The 21351-nt window shown below is 42.1% G+C and overlaps 1 protein-coding gene across 1 annotated transcript in view; it reads left to right on the top strand.

The window, feature by feature from the left end:
• LOC106567251 (rap1 GTPase-activating protein 1) overlaps window positions 1-21351 on the top strand; it is a 125667-nt gene that overhangs the window by 937 nt on the left and 103379 nt on the right. The gene's annotated exons all lie outside the window — the stretch shown is intronic.

Below are 21351 nucleotides of genomic sequence, written 5' to 3'. Positions count from 1 at the left end.
TAGGGGGGTCCGGGGGCATCCTCCCCTGGCAAAATTAATTTCAACAGCTAAATGCATGAATTTGGTGCACTTTGAAATTAACATTGAGAGATTAGATGTGCAGTAATTATAATCCATAGAGCAGCTTTAAGTGATACAGTCTGCTGTGTGCTCACTCCTACTCTGCCTCTCCATCACTTTCTATATGATGTCTGTTGCTGTCCCTCGTGTCTGCCCTCTTCTGTTGCTGTCTCTTGTCTATCCTCCTCTCTCGTCTTGCCCTGGTTGTAAACAATTGTTTTTAATAGTAATTTTAAAGGCTTTTTCACCTCTCCTGTAAATTCTTTGTAAACCATGTTTTACTTTTTCACTGTCTGTATTTCACCTGTTATAATTTGTGCAAATAAATAAAACAAAATAGAATCTATAGAACAGCTTGAAGTTATACAGTCTAATGTGTGCTCAACCCACATCTGTTCTCTCTCCATCTCTTGTGCCACTTTCTCTGTGTCTTATTTGGTGTCTCTCCATCATATCCTTATCTTCTGTTGCTATCTCTTTGTCTTGTCTGGTGTCTCTTTCCATCATCTAGTCTTCTGTTGCTGTCTCTGTATCTGGTGTGTCTCTTTAGTTTTTCAATCCAAAACGGTCAAGGGGATAGTAGGGTAGCTTAACTTGTTTTGGGCCGGTGTCTGGGTCACCTAAATCATCCTCATCCCTAGAAGTTGCCCCTGGCTGCTGCTGTTCTAAAGTGCTCCACTGGCCTGTTTTTCTCATCTGTCCTCCTCCTGGGCTCATCCCCAACGTAGCAAGGTAGGGGTACAACATGTCATTCGTTTCTTTGAAAGGGCGACTGCACTTCCTGATTTGGCATGTTTTAGATTTGGTTCTTTAAGAAATGCTAGCTGCCATGACTGAATTCAAACGTGAGTTGGTTTTGGGGTGTGGTTTGATGTGGGTGTGGTTTGATGTGGGTGTGGTTTGATGTGTGTGTGTGTGTGTGTGTGTGTGTGTGTGTGTGTGTGTGTGTGTGTGTGTGTGTGTGTGTGTGTGTGTGTCTTCACACATGGGAAGAGTTAGCCAAATTATTTAGCCAATTAGCTTCAGCCTGCTGGTGTGCAACCTGACTGACTCTCCGGGGCTAAGTTAGGGACCGTCAATAATTTACACAATGTAAATGGGACAATATCTTTTAGTTGTCTCATTAAATGTTTTCAATATTTTATATCAATTTCTACAATTTATCATTGTTTGAGGTTTTTAAGTCATTGAAAATTGGAGCTATTGGAATTTTAACACATTGTCCCATGTACATTGTGTAATTTACCAACGGTCCCTTATTAGGCCCATAGGGATATTTAAAGTCAACCCAAATTTACCGCAGGCATGACGATAGGGTCGCCTGCAGCTGCACTCTGAATTGATGATTACTTGTGTGCTGCCAGCTGTGGGCATATGGGCAGGATTTGAAACAAACCCAACCTTAATTTACGTTGTGATGCAGTCACGACGTAAAGTCTCACAAAACTCTGTTTTGGATGAGACTGACTGTGACAAAAATGATTCTATTTACACTGTGTAGTAAATTTTAACAGTAGAATTGTATAAGTTACAAGACCTTTATGATTCATTTCATTTAGTCAGTTCTACCAGCTAATGTGAGATTTTTAGATTACATAACATTTGAAGACAATTTAAGGGCCTATGTATTTTCTGTATTTTTCACAATCTAACCACAAAGCTGGCCAGATTTTCCTTATTTCTATGCTTCCCGTTCTTAAGTTTCGTATTTACGTCTTTTACTCTGTTTCGTACACCAACTTCAAACAGCTGAAAATAAAATATTTTGGTTATTGAAAATATATTTCACAGCAGTTTAGATGGTACAATGATTATCTACACTGTACATTGCCTGTTTTGTCACATAAACTGAAATTAGGCAAACTTTTAAATTAGGCAAACCTTTAAAAAAAAAAGCCCCGGAAGCCCAGGCCTAATGACGGCACTGTCCGGTAGGCCTATATCTCAGCAGAAATAATCAGGGAGAAACTTGCGACCGTTATATATGCGATTGTGATATATAGGCCTAAATGCCGAGACAATAAGAAGACACAGTGGCAGAGTAAATTCAACCACACCACCGGACAGCAACCTCTGTTCAGTGAAGCATATTGCATGTACAGTAACAGACAGTTACATGACCTACAGCATGATAAAGCAAGTGCATTATCCTGAAAATTTCGGACCACTAAACAACTATTGGTTTAGAACCAGAGAGTTACCGCAAGTCGCAAAGAAAACAGGAGCTGCTTCCACTATTCCAGCACCATTTCAACTTCAACATTTCAACATGAACAAATCACCAATCAACGTAAGCTAAATATGATGAGCCTCATGGTTCTGATTTCTGTGTTTGTGTGTGCGCGTTCTTGTAAGTAGAAAAATATGTTGACTATCCCTACTTGTTGAGAAACGACAATGTCATCCTCCTCTCTTTCATGTTGACTAAACGGTCTATCACTCTGTCATACAGTACACACTTTTATTTTTTGTTGTCCTAGGCTACCTGGCTAAAATGCTTGCTCGCTAGCCAAACTTTCATTCATGGGCAGCGTTAGCTAGTTAACATTAGCCTTCTACTGTAAATCTAGCTACATATTGAACTACCATCCTCTCAGGCCAGGGGCATAACAAAGGTTGGATCAGAATCGCGTTATAAAATCATTGGCCAGTATGGAGTCCAAATCCCTATCTCCATCCATGGCTAATTTTGGAAAGGGCTAATTTTAGCTAGCTGGCTACAGTAGCTAGCTACTGGAGGATAACAACAGCTCGCTCAGTTTAGCTCAATGCTGATTTGGCTAATGTTTTATACTTTTTTTGTCAAGGGAGGCCAGATGCTCGCTGGCTTCCCTTGCATTCAGTGCTAGGGACGGCAACAATGTCATACTTGTTTGGACCAGACAACATCAGATAGATGAGAGAGGGGCGCTGTTTCGCTCGCTCGGATGCTTTCTCCTGTGAGATATAGTTCATTCAGCCTCTTGCGAATTGTAGGAAAATTGTGAAACACAGAGTGATGAAATATACAAGATTTTATGTTTTGAAAACAATTCATTGGTCCATTTTCTGGGGAGTAACCCTTCCCTTGGCATCCATGAATACACGCCACTGTAGGACACGTCTCCTTGACTAAATTACTTAATGTCTCCTTCCATACACTGCCATGGATAATTGTGCTCAATGTATGGGACCGAAGAAAATGTGGCATTTTCTGGATGTGACATTTTCTGTGTGTGTCGGTGTCTATCGATCCATGACGACCATTTGAGACTCTTTCTGTGAGACTCGGAGTGAAGAGCTTCCTGACTGGGGCTGCGTCCCAAATGGCAGCCTATTCCCTACATAGTGCAGTGCACTATATTGAGAAAAGGGTGCCATTTGGGAAGCATCCTGAATGTTTCCTCTTCAGGCTGCTTCAGAGCTGAGCAGTGTGTGTTTTCCCAGGTTGACCCTCCAGCATAGGTAATGGGCTGCCAGGACAGTGTTCCCCATGTCCCACTGTGTCGGTTGACGGTTGGCATCATCTAAAAACAGATTCCCCAGTATCTCTCTGTTGACAGTTGGATTTGGGATTTCCTCTCTTGGCAAGGATTTTTTTGATTGAAATCCAAGTGAAAGAAAGAGTTTGAGTATCTAATTCTCACAGAAATTGTTGTCAATTCGTCAGGGTATGAACTCTACAAGGTGTCGAAAGAGTTCCACAGGGATGCTGGCCCATGTTGACTCAAATTGGCTGGATGTCCTTTGGGAGTTGGACCATTCTTGATACACACGGAAAACGGTTGCGCCTGAAAAACCCAGCAGCACACAAACCGGTGCGCCTACTACCTACTACCATACCCCGTTCAAAGGCACTTAAATCTTTTGTCTTGCCCATTCACTCTCTGAATGGCACACTTACACAATCCATGCCTTAATTGTCTCGAGGCTTAAAAATCCTTCTTTAACCTGTCACCTCCCCTTCGGATTGAAGTGAATTTAGCATGTGACATCTATAATGTATCATAGCTTTCACTTGGATTCACCTGGTCAGTCTATGTCATGGAAAGAGCAGATGTACATAATGTTTTTTACACTCAGTATATGTATTATGGTCTCAGAGAGTCATGGTTCTGTGTGGCCGCAGGGCTGCCTGCATGTCTGACCCTTTCCATAACCCTATGTCCTCAGGGATGTCTACACATCAGTTCCAGGAGCACCAGATGGCAACACTGGTTGCATAAAGAAGATCTTTCTTTTTCCTAAATCTTATCATTTAGGAATTAGGCTATCCAGACCTGATTTACCCAAGCAATTTTAAATTAGAGAGGCTTCTTTTTAATGAAATAACAAAGTGTGTCTCTTTGGCTAGGCCAGGGATCGGGGTCTTAACTAAATGCTGCGAGTTAGAATAGTAGAATACACCAGTAGAAAAGTTGAATACACCAGTAGAATACACCAGTAGAATAGGAGAATATACCATTTTGGTTGTGCATCAGCAGTTTTTCTTATGTCAGTCACTGATAGTCAGTCAGTTAGCCCATGTCAGCTGACGTTTTTTACATTGCTAAGTTCGTTTAGTGGCCAGCTATCCAAACTTGTTATCATGGTTGAATTACCGGCCCGTGGGCCCCAATCGATTTTGTTAGTCAGTCTCACTCGGATATCATACTGCAAACATTTCTTTCCATCCTATGGCAAAATGTGTCAAATTGCAGGAAATTAGCTGTAAAACAGCTCTTTTTCCTCTCCACCCCATGGCAAAATTTGTAGAATTGCATAAAATTAGTTTGCCAACTGTGGCCCCTCATGATGAGTTCATATTTTTGTGGGCCCAACCCATCCCTGGTCAAGGCTGTCCTTTTGGGGTAACAAGTGCATTCGCCATTGCCTAAATGTAGTTTTTATTTCCTGAGGAGCTAATAGAATACAGTGACTGCATATCAGGGTTTCTGAAATATCTCTCCCCTAAGCCACTCTACCCAGTAACCTTACCGGCCACCACTCCACCATCCCTTGCCCCTTCCCTCCATCCTCTGTCCCTCCATCCCTTATGCTTCCAGATGAGTGACTCTGCTCTGCTCTCCTTGTTCTGTTTCTGTGTTGGCACTGGGAGCCTGTATGGACACTCAGGAGGAGGCAGAGTGGGTTCGCTCTACTCTGACACTCCCTCCAAATAGACTGTCTTCTATTATTTTTAGCATAGTTAAGTTATGGCTCAGCTCAGCAACATCATTATCGTCATCATCGTCACTGTGTGGGAAGATTTTCCTGTTGACTATGTGGCTCATTCCAAAACAGAGTTTTGTTTGTTATTACTTAATGTCACCATGTTCTGTCACCATGTTCTTTTCTTTTTTTAAAGCATTGTGAAACCCGTATAGTTTCAGTTTATTCATGAGGATGTTCTATCTGGCCCCTTAAAGGAAAAAAGACTTCTTTAAAATGCACTTTCCCTATGAGCTCAGCTGCAGGGCCGTGTCCTTGGAAATCCCATTCTCACCCTGGATGCTGTGGATTCATGTGGACGCTGGGGACAGTAGCCTGAGGCCAGCTGTTAATTGACTCCTGTCTGTCTGTCTGTCGGGATCTGGGACTGTCAGGGGGAACTTTAGGGAACATATCTCGCTGGTGCCACTGTATACATAGGTAGGGATTTTTTATTGATAAGGTCCCGTAGGACTTGTGTGTGAATTATGTAGCCCTCACCTAAATATTAACTGAATGTCATTAGTGGTATGGTTTATGAATATAGCGGCACATTAAAGGGATACTTCAGGATCTTTACCCTTTATCTACTTCCCAAGAGTCAGATGAACTCGTGGATACAATGTTTTTGTCTCTGTGTCCAGTATGAAGGAAGTTAGAGAGAGTTTTGTGAACCAATGCTAACTAGCATTAGCACAATAACTGGAAGTCTATGGGTATCTACTAGCATGCTAGCAGATACCCATAGACTTTCAGTCATAGCGCTAGCACTAGATAGCAACTTTCTTCAAACTGCATTCAGAGACAAAAAAATTGTATCCATGAGTTCATCTGATTCTGGAGAAGTAGATATAGGGCCTCATTGCCAAAATCCCAGAGTATCCCTTTAACTTTACAAGGCCATGGAGAGCATGATGGGTTTTAGAGTGTTATTGGTCTCCTGATGTATTTACATGTCCAGTAAATGAGTCCAAATCCACAACATCTTGATTCATCTACTTCAAATTGTACATTTTTTGGAGCTCTGTGGTTAAAAAGGTTAACCTGATTCTTGGCTCATGTTTCACTAATGGATGGCACCAGTGTACCTCCTACCTTGTTTTGTTGTCTTAATGGGCCCTTCCCTGACCTCATTTACCTTTGTTGGCATAAAGCCAATGATTTAGAATATCAGAACAGGAAAATGTCAGCTTTGTACTAATACTATATAGTTATTTACCAAGTAGAATGATATAACTGCACTCTACAAAATTGATATCCAAAAGATAAAACCTACCATTCCCCATTATCTCCAACTTAAGCAGTACAGTAGTTAGCATTCAGCAGACCTACATTCAGTGTGTGTAACAGGGAGACAGTCAGCCCTTCAGTGCTGCTCATTATCCTCCCTCCAGTGCATCAGGACTAGCTGACGAGAGAGAGAAAAGCCTCTGAACTTCTCCCAGTCAATTTCCACTAAAGCTCCGCCAGATCTCATATCATGAATTATTTATGCGGTAGCTAGTAGTTTATGTGAGGCTGCTGGGCTGGCTGGCTGCTCAGGAGATAATGATTTCTGCTTCTTTCATAATGCTGCTTGTGTTCTGACTGCGCTGTGTGTGGAGCACACTGTGTCCTGTGGAAGTCGGGATGCATCATAATATTTTTCTTTTCGCCCTCATTCTCTCTCGTTCTAAAATGTTCATTCTCTCTCACTTCCTCACGCTCTCTCCTTCATTCTCTCTCTCTCTCCATGAACACCATCTAAATTATAGCACTGTCAGTGTTGTCTCAATTACATGCTTGTAATTAGTAGGATCAGTGTTGTTCAAGGATGCTCAGAAGCTAAGTGGTAGAACACACTGAATTAACATTACATTTGTAGTACTTTGTAATTTACATGTGTGTACTGATAACTATGTTATTTGAAGGAAACTGGTATCAATGCAGTGGTAATTATAGACCGGTTCAGTGTTCTTTGTAGATAGCTACTGTCGCACAAACACTGTTTAGAGGTGGATGTTGGTACTAATGCTTTTTTTGAAGGCATGAGGGATGGATGCATCAGCTTCCTCTGCAATGAATTATTTATCTGGAGACCGCATCTGTGTGCTGCTGTTTCAACAACCACTAAAGATGTGGTCTGTGCCCCAAATGACACCCTATTCCTTATAGTGCACCTATAGTGGTCTGGTCAAACGTAGTGCACAGTGTAGGGAATAGTGTTTGGGATGCAGATGTGATGTCAACTGGACTAGAGCTAGCAGCTTATTAGAGTGCGAAATAGTACTTTCTCTTTAATGGCTTTGGAATGAGTCACCCACCATTACCACCCTCCTCTGTGCCTCTGTAATTCTGCTATATTTACCTAATGTTTGCGTCACTGGCTTAGCTCTGTGGGTGGTTATTTATTCAGGTGTGTTCATGGGGATACATGCTAATCTTTGAGTCAGGCGTTTTATTTTTGTTTGCCTGGTTTCATTACATGATTCCTGCTAAGCCCATACATATGAAATGATATATTTAGATATCTGACTTGGTCTTTCAATGTTAAATTGGCGCCCTCCATTTTCCCGCATGGAATAGCCTATATATTCATCAAAATACCATGTCCCCTGCAAAGTAATTTATGCATACAGACCTTATGAAAAACATAACCCATCATGTATTCTAGCTGTTTCCTAAGTGTGTAAATCAAGGGTGTCGAACATACGGGCAGCGGGACGGATTCGGCCCGCGGGTGGTTTGAGTAAAAAATAAAATACAAAAAAATAAAACAAATTTGGGGAGGGGAACTAACTCAACGGTGTAGAAATTCTAATGGACCTACATTCATACAGTTTCTTGACTGGGTCCAGCTCACTGATAATCACTGAAATAAAGCTAGACAGTCAGGGAGCATCTAAAATTCGAAAAATGATGAATAAAGAAGTATGTTTTGACGGCGAGGAAATATAAACTATTTTCAGTACGGCCCTCCACACCTCATTGAAGATCGAATGCGACCTCGGGCACAAAAAGAGTTTGACACCTCTGGTGTAAATGGATGTGTCTCGGCATCATCAGTATTCCTTCCCCCCCCTCATGTTTACCCTGTCACTTGGCTGAGGTGACTTCAAAAGGACCTGTCTTGATGGAAGACTGCTCGTCTGAAATAGCACAGCATGAAATGTGTTTCTGTCACCTCTGATCTGTGTGTTTAGCATAAGACTTGTGTGTAGATGAGAGCGGTGAAGCTGAAGTGTTTTTATCCTGCTAGAATGTGAACAGGGTTGATGGCCGTGACCACCTCTCCTCTGTGTGGTCATGGAGACGGTGTCTTAGAGTGGGAAGTTTAAACACAAGAAAATCCTACTGAAGTGTTTGTCTGTGCAAGGGTGTTTGTACATAGTTCTTGCAAACCTCAAAATCCACCTTTCTCACATTGAATATCAGACTAAGGTACGACAAAGTGATGTGGACCTGAAGCCAAGCGTTTCATACTGCATGGATTGCATGTTTACTACACCTACTTAGTAGCTTTATCCTCGCTCTCAGCATAGCACAGCAGCAGAGTACGAGTCTGAAGTCACCGCTCTGAGCCATATCTCCTCTCGTGTATGCTGGTAGTCTAGAGGAAGAGGGACCTCTTGCTCCTCTCTGCTAAAGATATTATGCATAGCATCCACATGTGGTAGAGAGAGAGTGTGGTAAAGAGTGTTGACTGTGCAGTGTCCATGTGGCCCTATAGCAAGCTGCTTCTGGAGTCTTTCAGATAAGAAAGTCATTTAGCGGGGCTCTGATGCTTATGGACCCTCACGCAGTCAGACTATCTCTGCGATGGTGACACTGCACACTGAGCAGCCAGAGTGGTAGTGTCACTATAAAGGGGTCCGTAATTAGGGGTCAATGGTTGTCTGATTTTAGTTGACTGTGAGGAGAATACTGAACAGCTGAGAGCAGTACTGTATACTAGTGACTAGTAAGCCATAGAACCTCACGGCCACTGCTGCATAGCTTCAGCTGTCCATGGTGCTGAAATATTGAAGACTTTTTTTTAAATGGATTTTGCACTATTGAAGACTATTCATTAGCTAACAGTAGATAGCACATTTAGGCATCCATAAGTATGTCTACATCTTTACATCTTAGCAACCACTAATTACCTCTACTGAATTATTCATATGTGGAGTGTGTGTGAATATTCATGGGCATGCTTGAAAAGATTATGCATAACGATCGAATAACAGAGGAGTTTATTTTACTAATCTATACTAGCTGACTGACTGCATGCTGTGGGATCTAGCTATCGCTATAATATCATATCGTGAGGTCCCTGGCAATTCCCAGCCGTACATCGCTGTAGTGATTTCTGCTTGTTTCCTCTCTGTTTGCATTCTGTCCCACTGAGTTAAATAACATGGTGAGTCCCGTCAATAGTTATGAAGTAATACAATTATACTATGTTGGCTGACGTAGCTCACCACCAGCCCACTGTGAATTTGTATGTGTGACGTGGTGAGGTTGGACCCAGGTTCAGAGAAGAGACCAGACGAGGAATCAGTGGTTAAGGATAAACATAATACTTTACTGAGAAACGGTAGCCGCAGGATCACAGTACACTTGAAAAACAACACAAACTAAGTCTCAAACATTCACTCAGGAACCACCTGCTCGCTGTAAACAATTCAAGCTTCTGCAAAGGACAAGAGTAAAGAACACCTCTTATAACAGGGAAGTCATAACGAGTAAATAGGACACACCTGAGTGTCGTTAATGTCTCTAGGACGGTCTTTACTGCCCTCCGGTGACAGGTGGAACCATGACAGTTTGCTCTGTGCTGTATTACTTTAGGTTACTGTGGGTTACTTGTGTTAAGTGACGGTACATGTATCATGATAATTGGCCACGGATAAACCATATTATGACCATGTATAAAATGTGTAAGAGAAATTTTCTCCAACTTCTTTCTTTTATGCATCAATAAGTAGCTAGTAGCTCTAGCAGCCCCTTCAGCTGGTGCTGTCTTTTCACTTTCCTGCTATAAAATGGTCTCTCTCTCTCTCTCTCTCTCTCTCTCTCTCTCTCTCTCTCTCTCTCTCTCTCTCTCTCTCTCTCTCTCTCTCTCTCTCTCTCTCTCTCTCTCTCTCTCGGGACTAATAGAACGGTGATGGGAGTGAATAACATATGTTAACCTCCTGAATAGATATATAATTGAGTTTATAAAGTAAATGTGAGTTCTGCGAATATAGCTCAGCATTCAACACCATAGTGCCCTCAAAGCTCATCGATAAGCTAAGGACCCTGGGACTACACACTGTCCTCTGCAACTGGATCCTGGACTTCCTGACGGGCTGCCCCCAGGTGGTAAGGGTAGGTAACAACATATCCGCCACGCTGATCCTCAACACAGGGGACCCTCAGGGGTGCATCCTCAGTCCCCTCCTGTTCTCCCTGTTCACTCATGACTGCACGGCCAGGCACGACTCCAACACCATCATTAAGTTTGCAGATGACACAACAGTGGTAGGCCTGATCACCGACAACGACTAGACCGCCTATAGGGAGGAGGTCAGAGACCTGGCTGTGTGGTGCTAGGACAATAACCTCTCCCTCAACGTGATCAAGACAAAGGAGAAGATTGTGGACTACAGGAAAAAGGGGACCGAGCATGCCCCATTCTCATTGACGGGACTGCAGTGGAGCAGGTTGAGAGCTTCAAGTTCCTTGGTGTCCACATTACCAACAAACTAACATGGTCCAAGCACACCAAGACAGTCGTGAAGAGGGCACGACAAAACCTATTCCCACACAGGAGACTGAAAAGATTTGTCATGAGTCCTCAAATCATCAAAAGGTTCTACAGCTGCACCATCGAGAGCATCCTGACTGGTTGCATCACTGCCTGGTATGGTAATTGCTCGTCCTCCGACCGCAAGGCACTACAGAAGGTAGTGCGAACAGCCCAGTACATCGCTGAGGCCAAGCTTCCTGCCATCCAGGACCTCTATACCAGGCTGTGTCAGAGGAAGGCCCTAGAAATTGTCAACGACTCCAGCCACCCTAGTCATAGACTGTTCTCTCTGCTACCATACAGCAAGCCGTACCGGAGTGCCAAGTCTAGGTCCAAGAGGCTTCTAAACAGCTTTTACCCGCAAGCCATAGGACTCCTGAACAGCTAATCAAATGGCTACCAGACTATTTGCATTGCCCCCCCCCCCCCTTACACCGCTGCTACTGTCTGTTGTTATCATCTATGCATAGTCACTTTAATAACTCTATCTACATGTACATATTACCTCAACTAACCGGTGCCCCTGCACATTGGCTCTGTACCGGTACCCCACTGTATATAGTCAAGCTATTGTTATTTTACTGCTGCTCTTTACTTGTTACTTTAATTTCTTATCCGTATTTTTTTAACTGCATTGTTGGTTAGTGGCTCGTAAGTAAACATTACACTTTAAGGTCTACACCTGTTGTATTCGGCGCATGTGACAAATAACATTTGATTTGATTGTATTCACACTGCCCTTGCCTTTGAATGAGGAATCAACTATTTTGCTTGTTTTCTTCTCCTATTTAGTGGTCTGAGCCCTCTTTGCATTCACATTGTTATGTTTAGAAAGGAACCAATATCTTTTTCTAACATTCACTCAATGGACTCTGGGTTTTTACAAAGTGCAGGGCAAGCCATTCCATCAGATTGTGTTATCGGACAGCTTGATATACCTACTTACATTTTGGAAGCTAATAGATTGTATTTAGTTAAGAGATGAGACATAAAGACACTTCTCTTTTTTCCCGCTAGCACTGGTTTGCTGATAAAAACTTTGAGGGAAAATGTACTTTAATACGATTGTGATGTGTTGTTGTCTCACCTAGCTATCTTAAGATGTAATGTACTAATTGTAAGTCACTCTGGAGTGTCTGCTAAATGGCTAAAATGTAAAAAATGTATAATAATTGTAATAAGAAGATACTATTAACAGGTACATATTATTGGTGACAGAATAAATAGCAGAAGAATAACTGCAGATTAAATAATGCTGTAATTGAAAATTGTACACCGGCAATCATGAATCATGACCGCAGTAAAATTCCACGTGACCATTGAGTCACGATCAGGGGTGGAAATCTCGGGGGGGACGGGGGGGACACGACCCCCCCCATCCTGGGAAAAATATGATTTGTCCCCCCCAATATATCACTGAAACATAACTATGTAATTTAAATAATATTAATAATTGGCAATGAAAGCAATTGTGCTGATTATAGACACTTAATAGCGCGTTTTTAAGTTTCAAAAGATTGCGACCCCCCCCCACCCTTTGCCTCACAATGGTTTGATCCACTGCCAGTTCCTTAGTTGGCAAGGTAACAGAGGGGTCGTATCCACTGTCTGAAAGGCACTCAATGAACGTAACTGACGTGAGGTTAATCCAGTCAATCGCGCACACACACTAGCAGAGCTAGCGCGCAAATATGAACTATTAAGCTAGCTAGTACCTATTCCATTTATGTGGCCTCGTCAAAGATGGAATCTTTGCTATCGTCAATTTATTCCAAGATCAGCACGCAGATGATGTAAGTTAGTGCTTCAAAGTCCCTGTGATAAGGTTAGCGATAAACTGAAGTCCAAACTGAACAGAACTACACTCTCTTCTACCATTGTCTTAAATATATTTAATGGTCTCGTTGCAAAAGCTAAATTGTCGCAAGGGAAATTTTATTTATTTTATTTCACCTTTATTTAACCCGGGTAGCAAAGATTATAGCAAACACCACTGAAACGGAATTGGTGCTCGCTAGCTTTGCAAATTCAGCTATTGTTGGAAGCCAGCCAATATGAAACAAACTATTAAAATTACAAAAGGTTGCAGCATATGTTGTGTAAATGGTGAACTCATACAGCTGTCAACTCTTGTCATTTTAATCCGTTTCACATTTGCTAGCTACCTTTTAGATCGAAGCCCAAATAGAATGATAAAAGATAAGATGATAGAAGCCCATCTCCTACTGTAAATAACCTACACACTGTGTGTGTGTAGCCAGCCAGCCAGGTAGAAAAATGGCAGAAAAATAAAAGACGGACATCAGAGTATTTTTCAGTACACCAAAACGCAAAGTAAGAACCCTAGTAGCCTAATATCTCAAAGACTAGTTGATAAAATGTTCATAAGAAAGAAATGAAATTCTAATGGAAATGTTTCACACTGATGTCATTAGGCAGAGCAGGCAACAGATGGCACACAGACAGCAGAGTTGGGGACAGATATGCAGGGACAGACTGGCAGAGACAGGGAGTCTCAGGTAAGTTTGTTGAGTCTTTGTTTGGCAACATTATGAAAGGTTCTCAATTTTTTTGACTTGTAAAATAGGAACATAATTGGAAAATGCCATGGATACCCCCACTCTCAACTTAAACTGGTGACTGAACTAAGATTTGTTAAAGGCAATGGTATTGCTGTTGTGTAGTTTTGGGTACCGGTAGTTAGGAGTACGGCAAACACCTTATTTCTTTGGTTCCTCAATATACATTTACCATATTACAATGTAGGCTATGTGTTACAGCACTACTTTTGGTGTCCCCCTCAGGAATTGCTCTTGAGAAAATGTCATGTAATTGTCCCCTCCAAAGTTGATATCAGATTTTCGCCCCTGGTCACGATAATCTCTTTTTATGCACTCTGGAGATGCTTTGGTAGTACCCAACTTGTTCGCTTCAGGGGCTCTTTTGAGGGGTCTGAGTTCCTTTGGAGTGTTCACACTGCACAAAAAGTTAAGCGAACTGCCCTGAGTTCACAAAAATTGTCTGAAAGGGACCAAGTGTGAAAACACCCTTAGTTTTTATATGGTTTTCACTTGAGAGCTGACACTGTCACCCCTTCGGCAGCTCCTTGAGGGCTGATGAAGTGTATCAATCCCTCCATTGTCCAGCAGAGGACACTCTTACTCTGACCTGCCCTGTCCCCCGTGGACATCATCACTGGCCTATTAGATAAAGTACACACTGATTTAGTCACACTTGATAAAACATGAAATGTTAGGCTAATGATTATTAATCTGATTATGATCTCTCCGGTGCATGCCTATTAATTTCTCCAAACAAGTCCTTTTGAATGGATTATTCCAACACAAGGCATTCCATTCTACTCCATCCTACCTATAGTTAAAAGATTAAACCTTGCCGTTTTTCCTCTGTCATGGAGATTCAAGTGGACTTGTCCTGTCCGTTCTCACTGGGCTGGGTCTCTATTGATCGTGTGGCAGAGAGGGTGGTTGTGGCCACAGAAAGCCATCCATCACAGTGCTGCCCGGGCCGGAGTGGAGAGATATGATAGTACTGAGGAGCCATTAGAACTGAAATAGATCTCTCTCTCTCTCTCTGAGATCGATCCAGGCTCAGGGAGCATTGTGTCCCGATCGCCCTCACTTCATCACAGACCTGCCTTGCAAGTCATTGTCTGAAGTAACCAAGACAGACAAGCAGAATTCATTGATCAGTAGACGGCTACTTTGAAGAAATTTCTCTTCCCCATAGGAAAGCATTTAGTAAGTGAATTCGATGAATCAGTCCAAGAGAGGTTAATATTATTTCTGAATGCAGAAATAATACTGTATATGATGCCTAATTGCTTTCATGTCATGTCTTGAAGTTAATAAACTCAATCATAGATCTATACAGGATGTTAACATACAGTTGGAAGTTTACATACACCTTAGCCAAATACATTCAAACTCAGTTTTTCACAATTCCTGACATTTATTCCTAGTAAAAATTCCCTGTCTTAGTTCAGTTAGGATCGCCACTTTATTTTAAGAATGTGAAATGTCAGAATAATAGTAGAGAGTGATTTATTTCAGCTTCTATTTATTTCATCACATTCCCAGTGGGTCAGAAGTTTACATACTCAATCAGTATTTGGTAGCATTGCCTTTAAAATTGTTTAACTTGGGTCAAACGTTTCGGGTAGCCTTCCACAATCTTCCCACATTAAGTTGGGTGAATTATGGCCCATTCCTCCTGACAGAGCTGGTGTAACTGAGTCAGGTTTCTCGGCCTCCTTGCTCGAACACGCGTTTTCAGTTCTGCCCACAAATGTTCTATAGGTTTGAGGTCAGGGCTTTGTGATGGCCACTCCAATACCTTGACTTTGTTGTTGTTAAGCTATTTTGCCACAACTTTGGAAGTATGCTTGGGGTCATTGTCCATTTGGAAGACCCATTTGCGACCAAGCTTTAACTTCCTGACTGATGTTTTGAGATGTTGCTTCAATATTTCCACATAATTTTCCTGCCTCATGATGCCATCTATTTTCTGAAGTGCACCAGTCCCTCCTACAGCAAAGCACCTCCACAACATGATGCTGCCATCCCCATGCTTCACGGTTGGGATGGTGTTCTTCGGCTTGCAAGCCTCCCCCTTTTTCCTCCAAATATAACGATGGTCATTATGGCCAAACAGTTCTATTTTTGTTTCATCAGACCAGAGGACATTTCTCCAAAAAGTATGATCTTTGTCCCCATGTGCAGTTGCAAACCGTAGTCTGTTTTTTTTATGGCGGTTTTGGAGCAGTGGCTTCTTCCTTGCTGAGCGGCCTTTCAGGTTATGTCGATATAGGACTCGTTTTACTGTGGATATAGATACTTTTGTATCTGTTTCCTCCAGCATCTTCACAAGGTCCTTTGCTGTTGTTCTGGGATTGATTTGCACTTTTCACACCAAAGTACGTTCATCTCTAGGAGACAGAATGCGTCTCCTTCCTGAGCAGTATGACGGCTGCATGGTCCCATGGTGTTTATACTTGCGTACTATTGTGTGTACAGATGAACATGATACCTTCAGGCATTTGGAAATTGCTCCCAAGGATGAACCAGACTTGTGGAGGTCTACAATTGTTTTTCTGAGGTCTTGGCTGATTTCTTTTGATTTTCCCATGATGTCAAGCAAAGAGGCAGTGAGTTGGAAGGTATGCCTTGAAATACATCCATAGGTACACCTCCAATTGACTCAAATGATGTCAATTAGCCTATCAGAAGATTCTAAAGCCATGACATCATTTTCTGGAATTTTCCAAGCTGTTTCAAGGCACAGTCAACTTTGTATGTAAACTTCTGACCCACTGGAATTGTGATACAGTGAAATAATCTGTCTGTAAGCAATTGTTGGAAAGATTATTGTGTCATGCACAAAGTAGATGTCCTAACAGACTTGCCAAAACTATAGTTTGTTAACAAGAAATTTGTGGAGTGGTTGAAAAACGAGTTTTAATGACTCCAACCTGAGTGTATGTAAACTTCCGACTATGTTTTTCACCCCCATTTCTAGAGCGAGAGAGAGAGAGTTCCACACGGTAGCCTGTAGCCTGAACAACAACACTCCTTTTCATCTGCTGTGTCAGCCATAATATCCTGCCGCTCTAATTAGACCCTATGAAAGGCCACAGTGTGTGGAGCATGGGCCAAGGGTGTGTGTGTGCATGTGGCCGTGTGTGTAGCTCAGAGGGGCCTGTCGGACTCTGTAACACCACTTACAGCCCAGCGGGCTCAACACCACTCATGTCAAACTGTCAACAACACACAGAGCCACACATGAGCTAATTTCAAATGGCTGCCTTGGAATACCTTTTTATGTTTAAGAACACTCAGTAATTCAGGCAAAACAAATATGACTGACCGGCTCAATTCGATCTTATATAGCAACATTTGAAATTGTGTTTTTTACATTGGATAAAAGTAGATACTAAAAAAGTTAGAAAATTGTATATCAAACACTATAGTTGAGGAACAATGAGAAAGTAATTCTGCTTTAAAAATTAAACTTGTATCCTCACTTTTGAGAAAATGGCCTTTGAATGTTTTGGGACCTACTGGAGAGCTCTTCTTTGTCTACACCCATTCAGCATCGTTCACACCCTCTTAAGCTTTAGCCCCACCCATCTCTTTAAGGGTTGATCTGTGCGTTCTGTCCTAAAAACAGCAGTCAAGCACCCAAGTTAACTGGCTAATGTTGGCTAGCTTGCTAGCTACTTCCAGACACAAATGTGAGAACAGCTCACTCTGACCATTTTTCTCGCCCTTGCAGAGCTGGTTAGGCAGTTTTTTTTTGTTATCCAGAGCATTGGTGACCGCAACTGTGCTGCTGGTAACAATTTACGCTTTTTGGACAATGTTTACTGACACCGGCCATATTCAATGGGTGTTGAGCGTTCATAAATTCATCAGTTATTCTGCGCTCTGGCACACTCAGACAAGAGTGCTCTGAAATCTTAGTAGATAGCCAGAGTGAATTTACCAGCTACGTCTATCAACAGTTGTTTCAGTGACATTCTATTGAAATGGTTACTTGCATAGTGGAGTCCTTTGTTAAGACATGTAGCTAGCTAGCTAAACAATGAATCATAATCCCAACTCATGACGTTACCACCCTGCATGAATCTGCAGGTAGCTAACCAACCAGGTTCAATGTTAGCTAGCTAACAAAATAAAATCAAATCAAATGTATTTATAAAGCCCTTCTTACATCAGCTGATATCTCAAAGTGCTGTACAGAAACCCAAAACAGCAAGCAATGCAGGTGTAGAAGCACGGGGACTAGGAAAAACTCCCTTGAAAGGCCAGAACCTAGGAAGAAACCTAGAGAGGAACCAGGCTATGAGGGGTGGCCAGTCCTCTTCTGGCTGTGCCAGGTGGAGATTATAACAGAACATGGCCAAGATGTTCAAATGTTCATAGATGACCAGCAGGGTCAAATAATAATAATCACAGTGGTTATCGAGGGTGCAACAGGTCAGCACCTCAGGAGTAAATGTCAGTTGGCTATGTCTAACAAAGCAAATGGCTCTGAGATACAAATAATATTACTACACAGATCATACACTAACGTTAGCTAGCAAGCCAGCCAGCTAACGTTAGCTAGCTAGCTAACAGTACACTTTAACTTGAAATGAAAACGACTTTCTGACAGAATTAGAAATGTGCAATATCTGAAAATGTAGCTAGCTAGACTACCTTACCCATGGATACATGGGATAGACACTTGTCCCTGTTATGGATGCCATGGCTGCCCTTACTTAATTTTAAGATGTAATCCGGAAACAGGTGTTTCTCCTTAGCTATCATACTCTAATTCCAATGATTTCAAAACTCGGTTCTCCAGAAAGTGGAGAGCAAAACTTTTGTAGTTCTACTACGCAATATGTAAAAAAAAAAAGAGATGTTAGACAGGATTACCTACACATACTGACCAGCTCAAATAGACAAAAGCGTGCTACATAACAGACCAATCTGAACTCATCGCTCAGCTTGTCCAGCGCACTCATTATCTCAGCCAATCATGGCTAGTGGGAAGGTTGCTGACTTTCTGTGGCTAAACCAACTAGACTGGTAATTTAACAATTTTATTCGTATTTACAGATGGCATATAAGTTTCTTATTAAGGCACATGAAACTTCACATGTTCCAGAAAACACATTTCAAATGGCTCTCCTGTGAAGTACATTGCGTGCACAATTATTAGGCAAGTGAGTATTCTGATCTTATCATTATTTCTATGCACATTTTCCAACTCCAAACCATATAAACTTGAATGCTTATTGGATTTAATCATTTTCAGGTGATATGTATTTGTGTAATGAGGGAGGGTGTGGCGAAAGTGAATAACACCTTATCAAGGTGTGCATAATTATTAGGCAGCTTCATTACCTCAGGTAAAATCGGCCAGAAAAAGAGATTTAACTGACACTGTAAATGCCTTTCAGACGGATGCAACACTCTTGAAATAGCTGAACTATTGAGGCGTGCGCACCGGACAATCAAACGTTTTGTTGCAAATAGTCAACTGGGGCGCAAAAAAACGCATGGAGAACAAAAGGCGTAAATTAACTGCAAAAGACTTGAAGAATTAAACATAAAGCTACCAGGAACACATTATCCTCCAGTGCCACCATATTCCAGAACTGCAACCTACCTGGAGTGTCCAGAAGTACAAGGCGTCAAGTGCTCAGAGACATGGCCAAGGTCAAGAAGGCTGAAACACGACCACCACTGAATACGATTCATAAGTTGAAGCGTCAAGATTGGGCAAAGAAATACCTGAAGACAGATTTTTCTAAGGTTTTATGGACAGATGAAATGAGTGACTCTTGATGGACCAGATGGATGGGCCCATTGCTGGATCAGTAACAGACACAGGGCACCACTTCGAGGCAGGCACCAGCAAGGTGAAGGACGGGTACTGGTATGGCCTGCGATCATTAAGGATGAGGTAGTTGGACCTTTTCGGGTTGAAGATGGACTGAAACTCAACTCCCTAACCTACTGCCAGTTTATGGAAGATACTTTCTGCAAGGAAGACATCCTCAGAATTCAAGAAGGCCATGATCTTTATGCAGGACAATGCTCCATCACATGCATCCAAGTACTCCACTGCTTGGCTAGCCAGCAAGGATGCCCGTATAATGACCTGGCCCCCTTCCTCACCTGACTTAAATCCTATTGAGGACTTGTGGGCCCTTCTTAAACGTGAGATTTACAGCGAGGGAAGACAATACACCTCTTTGAACAGCATTTGGGAGGCTGTGGTTGCTGCTTCAGCGAAAGTTGATTGTGAACAGATCAAGAAACTGACAGACTCCATTGATGGAAGGTTCATGGCAGTTATTGAAAAGAACGGTGGCTATATTGGTTACTGAATATTTTTGAAAGGCCAAAATGTTTATTTAATTGTCATTTTGTGTTACTTATTTGTTACACTTACTCTAAAAATTGAGAATAAACAAATGAGTTGGGAGAAATTATTTTTGTAATTTCTTTGCCTAATAATTCTGCACACTAATAGTTGCCTAATTGTGCACACTTATATATTTCCATGAGAAAGACAACTCGCTTTTCCTTTGTTAAACATTCAGGTTTGGATTGACTGAGAGCATTGTGTTTGTTCAACAATAAAATGAATCCTGAGGAATACAATTTGCCTAATAATTGTGCACGCAGTGTAATGACGCACGACATATGCCTAGTTTACTGAAACGAGTCACAAATGCACAATGTCAAAATAGACTGTAGTTATACAGTAGAGATGGAAGGGCTCGATCTTATTTTGAATGACATGTATGTGGCTCATCCAACATGACATCGCACCAGGTTGTGGTTTGGCATTTGTCATTTATTTTACAAACAGTTTACTGTTGCTTTAAACGGTGGCATCTGTCAGCACTACTCTGCTCAATGGATGCAGGAAGTTACCCACCCCAGCCTACATTTTTATTTAACCAGGTAAGTTGACTGAGAACACATTGTCATTTACAGCAACAACCTGGGGAAAAGTTACAGGGGAGAGGAAAGAGCCAATTGTAAGCTGGGGATGATTAGGTGACCGTATGAGGGACAGCTTGGGAATTTAGCCAGGACACCAGGGTTAACACCCCTACTCTTACAAGAAGTGCCATGGGGTCTTTAGTGACCACAGAGAGTCAGGACACTCATTTTAACATCCCATCCAAATGACAGCACCCTACACAGGGCAGTGTCCCCAATCACTGCCCTGGGGCGTTGGGATATTTTTTTTAGACCTGAGGAAAGAGTGCCTCCTACTGGCCCTCCAACACCACTTCAGCAGCATCTGGTCTCCCATCTAGGGACCGACCAGGACAAACACTGCTTCGCTTCAGAAGCAAGCCAGCAGTGGGATGCAGGGTGGCTGGTATGCTGCTGGCTATGCAGCTAGTGAAATATGAAAGTGTAATGAAAATGAAATGGCCAGTTGGCTTCTCAGCACAATTAGCGTTAGAATATTTACTCCTTTCAAATATTTAAATAGCCCCCCCTCCACTCTCCAAATAACCAAGCATATACAGTATTCAGGCCACTGCTGAAAATATTTAAAGGTAGGCCTATACTGCAGCTATAGGCAGTGTATTCATCAGGATACAGAGCCAATATTTTGGAATAATTAACCAACCTCACTCTTCAAAGGGCAATACTAAGTCTAACTTTACCACTTCATGCTGGGGTCCAGAGAGGAAGTTTTAAAGAGACAGAGCTCCCTGTGTGAAGTGCTTTAAAGAGACCCCTCTGTTGGGTTGAAATTGGTGGCAAAAGGACTTCAGGAGGTTATCGGGAAAGATACTATGCAGGGGCGCAACTTTGGTTTTAGAAGTG

This window comes from Salmo salar, chromosome 13 (assembly GCF_965601325.2).
Source record: "Salmo salar chromosome 13, fSalSal1, whole genome shotgun sequence".
NCBI classification, from domain to species: domain Eukaryota; kingdom Metazoa; phylum Chordata; class Actinopteri; order Salmoniformes; family Salmonidae; genus Salmo; species Salmo salar.
This window is presented reverse-complemented; position numbering and strand designations above follow the sequence as displayed.